General features: G+C 34.1%; 1 long non-coding RNA gene across 1 annotated transcript; it reads left to right on the top strand.

Moving 5' to 3' along the window:
* Positions 1-4,386: 4,386 nt before the first annotated feature.
* LOC145586371 (uncharacterized) lies at positions 4,387-5,342 on the top strand. The gene is made up of 2 exons (XR_014100930.1): positions 4,387-4,710; positions 5,192-5,342. It is a non-coding gene; the product is annotated as an uncharacterized LOC145586371 (long non-coding RNA).
* Positions 5,343-6,348: the final 1,006 nt, after the last annotated feature.

Genomic DNA, 6,348 nt, shown 5'->3' with positions numbered 1-6,348 from the left:
TCTCCAAACTCGGTCAAAGTGGGGGCTTCTATAGACACCCATTTGTGTCTCCCCAAAACCGAACCCGGTGATGAGTACCCTTCGCGTCGAATCATAATCAAATGAAGTCAAAGTGTGAAAAGTCTAGTGATGAGGATGTTTTTATTAAAATATCTCTTCTTTCTGTTTTTGAAAATATTTCTTTTCTTTCTCTCTATTTTTGAAAACCTATTTTTGAGAAAACAACCAATCCAGTTTGGTTTGATTCATGGCAAGGGTCCAATAATAGCGTAGTTACGGGTTTGAAAAGAGCTTTCCAACGATATATTATAAGCCCAATTTCGATGAATAATGAGGAAGTTATTGCCAAATTACCAAACTGGGCCCGTTTTGATCCTTATATGCGGTCCAATGATCTAGAGGAGGGCCTAATATTGATTTATCATTCAATTATTTAATTTAATTATATTTTCCTTGAAGTTACTAACGTGTGTATTTTGTTATTAGAAAGAGATACGAGGCATCCAAGTAAGTGCTTTAGTTGTTTGCATTGTTATTATGATATAGAAATCATGTCTAGGTTGTTATTTTGATTCCTAGTGTCATGTTAGGGCGTTTTGATCTTCCTAGTATCTTGTTTAGGGTAACAACTATAATTTCTAATATCAAATATGACAATTGTGATTCCTGCGATGTTTCTTATTCTTTTTCTAATATTCATGATAGTATCATGTTAGGGTTAAAGCTTTGATTTTTATTGTTTAGTGACATGCTAGGGTTTGTTATATATTAATCTTGTTAGTATCATGCCTAGGATTTTGCTATTATTATGCTTTAACATGATTATTTTTATAATTTTTATAATTGTTGTGATAATGATTATAATTATGATTGTTATTTATTATGAATGTTATTATGTTGCTTGATGTTATATTTATAGTTATTGCTTGATCACACCTTTTATGCATGTTTAAAGGGAATTTGTACTTGTAATCACGCTTAATAAGATAATTAATAATCTTGATTAGGGTTAATTTGATTATAATTTAAGTGATCTCCAATAATAATTTTATTTGTGCATTAATATTCAACCAACATAGATAAACAGGTTTAGGGTTAACCTAATGATTGCATGTTAGTCAGAAAGCGCACATGAATACGATCAGAATAAAGTAGAGGCCTATTATTAGGGCAGATTCAATCTCTTTTAGGTTGGATTTGTTTCTTCATCCCCGAACTACCAGTCATGGTTCCAGACCTATTGGAGTTGACAATCTCCTGGATCGTTAAGGGGTGTAACCTTCACCCTGTGAACGGTTTACAAGTTCCTAAAACTTGTTGGCGACTCTTTTGCTCTAGCTTCTTTCCCTTTGGACGCCACCATGCTTTAGTGTATGATCACAGTGGGGTTCAAGTTTGGGGTAATGCTTGAAATATTCCCTAAAAGTATTTAAAATGACAAATCCCCGGGCCTAGACGGGTTTAATGCAGAATTCTTTAAACAGCACCGGGATATTGTAGGACATTCGGTGGTTAAGGGAGTTACTAGTTTTTTTTAACAGTGGATTCCTGTTAAAATTGTGGAGTCACTCAATCCTTACTATTATTTCAAAGGTGGATAATCCAGAGGAGGTAGGACATTTAAGGCCGATAAGTCTCTGCAATTCTATCTATAAATGCATTTCGAAATGTATGGTAAATAGGGTCAAACAAGTCTTACCAAGCTTAATCTCATAATATCAAGATGCTTTTGTGCTGGGGAGACACATGGTGGATAATACGCTTCTAAGTCATGAAATCCTAACTCTTATTTACAAACAAAAGAAAGTTCAAGACTTAGTGGTGATAAAAAATGGATATGAGCAAGGCTTACGATCGAGTGAGATGGGACTTTTTTGTGATCATTTTGAGAAAATATGGCTTTCCGGAACACTAGATCTCTTTGTGCTCCTAACGTTTTTCTACGGTCTCGTATAAGGTTCTTATTAATAGGAACACTTCGGAGTCTTTCGAACAAAAGTGTGGGCTTCTACAGGGAGACCCACTATCACTATATTTATCTTTGTTTTGTATGGCTATACTTTCGAGAATGCTGAGAATTGGAGAGGATATCAATCTCTTCAAGGGTATTAAAACTACAAGGAATGCTCCAAGAATTAGTCACTTATTTTTTGCAGATGATGCTCTTCTTTTCTTCCAAGCTTCAACGAAGGCATGCCAAGAAGGGGTGTCTACAGTTTAGCGATTCTGTCGAATTTTAGGGGAGCAACTAAACCTTAATAAGTCTTTTGTCAAATTTAGTCCAAGCACTTCAGACCAAAATCAGTTGGCATTTAAGAACATCCTAAGAATGAGGGATGTGGAGAACCTTGGTAATCATCTAGGGGTTCCTATTGACGTGAGTGGTAAAAAAAGTTCCAATTGTTTATATTTGGTAGACACAATTGCTAAGAGAATTTTCTCATGGAATTCTTGTAAGCTTTCCTTTAGTCTCTAAAATTATTCTGGCAAATACGGTTTTGATTGTAATGGCTGCTCATGTGATGAATAGCTTCAAGCTGTCAGGTAGTATTGTTTCAAAAATTGAGAGCTTGATTTTTAACTTCTTATGGGGAAATAAGGGAAACAAGGGGATACATTGGGTGAGGAAAAGCATTGTTCAGCTTCCTCGTGGAATGGGGGGTTTAGGGGTGAGAAATGTGGAGGTCATAAATGATACACTACTAATGAAACAATCATGAAGAATGCATAACAACCCCCAATTGCTAGTTGCGAGAGTATTCTCTACAAAGGGCAGTTCGATGCTCAAGATTGGTAAAATACAAAAGGGTAACAATGCAAAGTTGTCATGGGGGATGAGTGGTATACGCAAGAATGAATTAAATTTTATAAAGGGGCACTCATGGAAACCCCCACTTCAAGCACACCTCTGTATCAACTGAATACTAGAGGTGCACAAGTTTGGAATGGTGCAAAAATAGGAGTTTTCAAAGATAAATGGGTTAATGGAAGAATACCAGAGGCTAACTCAGAAGTTACTCTGAGACAAGCAATGATATGGAAGGTTGACATATTTATTATCAAGGTCTCTTGGACTTGGAAAGAAATGGAGCTAAGAAAGGCCTTCAATGCAAAGGATGCTGTGGAAATAGGGGCTATAGAATTACCAGGGAAGGAGATAGAGGACCTGCTACAATGGGATCATACGAACTCAGGGAAGTTTACTACAAAATCTAGTTATACTTTTCTTATGAGCTAGCTTGCAGACAATGATAGAGTTACAGATTAAAAGGTAAAATTTTTAAAATTCTTTTGGCAGCAAAAAGTCTTACCCAAATGGAAAATCTTTATCTGGAAAATTTTCTATAATGGTCTACCTGTTAAAAGTAACCTAAATCTTCGTAACATATGTGAAAGCGGAGCTTGTGATATATGTGGAAAAGAAGAAAGTATTAACCCTACTCTAAGGTCTTGTATAGTAGCAAAACGAGTGTGACAATGTGGAAGCCTTGGTATTGTTTCAACTATAAGTCCTAGTATTTCAATCAAAGATTGGATACAATAGTATATCCAGCAATTTTATAACTTGGATGGAAAAGGTAGTAATAGTATCACTACCCTCTAGCCATAATGTAGGAAATATGGTTGGCTAGGAATGAGTTCAGCTTTCAAGGTACTAGAACTCATATAAATGGGATACTTGATAGGGTGGAGAAAAGTGTGCAAAATCAAAATGATTAATTATGAGCACAACGATTCTCAACAACTGGAGTTTCTCCATCAACCAGAGGGAGAGGTGAACAGCCCCCTAGGTTACAAGATAGCAAGCATAGGAAAAAAGGAAACGGGTATAACACGATTTTTGATACAAATTGATGGGGGTTGGAACAAGGCAACGAGAAGAAGGGGAGCAGGATGGGTATTGGAGTATGATGGAACAGTGAAAAATCTGAAAGGTTCCTCATATGGGGTAGCAAACACCCCTGCAAGTAGAAACTATTGCCTGTTTTGAAGCAATTAAGTGGTGTTGGGAAGCAGGCCTCCAAAGCATAAATATTAAAACAGATGCTAGTAAGTTGGTGGACATCCTACAAAGTAAGGGGTCACAAGAAAAAGTAATTCTTTGGACCATCAATGAAATAGGTAGGATTGGATGGAACATGGAGTGGTGTATACACTACACCAAAAAAATAGAATAAGAAACACAAGACATAGAACGGGTAACTTAGATAGGCGATCTCTGGGATTTTATACAACGCCTATCTAAGTTAACCACTCTATTTGATTTTTTTTTTTTTTAAAAATAGTGACTGTACTACATAGAACGCCTTCTTAGTTAACCGTTCTATTTGATTTTAACATATTTATAAAAAAAAATAAAAAAAATAGCAAAACCCTATTCCTTGCCGGCTGGTTTGAATGCCCATCATATTTTCTCAACAGCCGTTCATGGCTTCTTCTCTTCCCTCTCTTTAGAAATTTCCTCTTTCTCTTTCTTTTTCCCTCTCTCCCTACTCAGGTCTAGTTTAAAGCTTCTTCATTGCTCTAACCCTAACTCCAATAAGCACTATCTCATCTCCATCACCTTCTCTACTTGCAAAACACCCATCTCTTTCTTAGTCAAAACAACCTTAATTTGGAGCTTCATCAATGGCAATACAACAAGCAACTAAGAGAAAACTCGTCAAATTCTCTCTTCCTTGACAACTATGGTTGCCTAATTTTCATCAAGCAAGTCAACTTCTCTATCCTCCCTTTAATTTCATATGAGCATTAATTTCTTTATAATTACATTTGATTGTCGAATTCATATGAGCATCAATTATCATTCGAATCTGTTATTGTGAGGGTTGTGATTTTAGGATCGATGGAAATCTATTGTTTATTTTCAACCGTTCATGTCTTATTTGTTGTTCTTCTTTTCCCAAATCTATTTTTATTTTTTAGTTTTCATTTTGTTGACAGTTCATCCGATCGATTAATGTGAGATTTTATGAATTAAGTTTATGATTTTTGTGTTTGTGATGATTAGTTTTGAAATGATGTTGAAGATGTACAATTTTGTGTTTAATTTTTTTGTGTTATTGCCGGCAAACGTATAATTGAATATATTATTGTTAAACATGTTTTATTATTATGGTCAATGACTCTTATATAAATATCTACTTTTAACTTTTATTGTGTGTTTTATAACTTTTTTTGCATTCAACAGAATAATCGGATATAAAGGAGAAGAAATTCTTAAAGATCATGGATTCATTTTCTAGTTTAGGTTCTTTGTTTTTGTATTTGAATTGTATATAAAGTACTTGAGATGTAACTAATTAAATACAAAAGATAATAAAATTTGTTTTGATTTGGCACTCTGTATTTGACTTCGACAATTTCAATATTTATTGATTGGTGATGTTTATAGTTTAGTAGATATTCACCCTCATTCAAAGTCCAAAATTAAATATTATGATTTTGGTTTATTTTATTATATAGAAATTTATGTTGTACATACAGGATCATGAATTTATATTATACCGGAAAATAGAGGAACAATGCAGTAGCAAGAAAATATAAAATATGGCCGAATTTATTTATTTATTTTTTAAAACAAAAAACATTAGAGAACTGTTATCTAACTTGACAGTTCTCTATTGTAATGCAATATAGAACAGTGAAGTAGCCTAAATCATTCTTTTTCCTTCCTTAGTTTACATTTTAAAAGGGAAAAGAGAACAGTTGTGACTAACAACCATTCTCTATTAGTTGGTATATAAAACGCCTCACTAACCCATTCTCTATACTTAATAGATCGCTTAGCAGAAGAACGCCTTTAAGGTGATCTATAAAGCCTATTATAACAGTTCTCTAAGGCCTTTTTTGTAGTAGTGATAATTCGCAAAGAACAGAGATCAAAGGTTGAAGATGCCCATAAACTGGCAAAGATGGCTGCTACAAGTGTTATAGTCTCAAGACCTGCTACACCTTTGTTCCTTAGTAATATAGATTACGTTAGTTTATTTTATCTGCTTTAGCCTGTGTCAAATATATATATATATATATATATATTTATATATAGCTCAATCTAAATGTTATGTCTTGCTATTCAATTTCATATGTTCAACATGAGAGAGCGTCAGCACATTATTTCTTTCATATCAAATTAAACTTCAGGTTTCCATAACGGGAATTTATTAAACCCCAGGTGGCCTAATTTTTAATTATCACATTCAATCACTTTTCCTTTAGTATTTAAATTATGGTCAGTTTTATAATACTGGTGATCACCTTATTAGATATACTTTGTGCATGGCCATGAGTATGATGTGATATAAATACACCAATATGTTTCTTTCGACAATTGGCAAGACAATTAAC

Source organism: Chenopodium album, chromosome 2 (assembly GCF_948465745.1).
Source record: "Chenopodium album chromosome 2, dcCheAlbu1.1, whole genome shotgun sequence".
In the NCBI taxonomy this organism is placed as follows: domain Eukaryota; kingdom Viridiplantae; phylum Streptophyta; class Magnoliopsida; order Caryophyllales; family Amaranthaceae; genus Chenopodium; species Chenopodium album.
The sequence above is the reverse complement of the archived record's forward strand: the minus strand, read 5'-3'. Positions and strand labels throughout refer to the sequence as shown.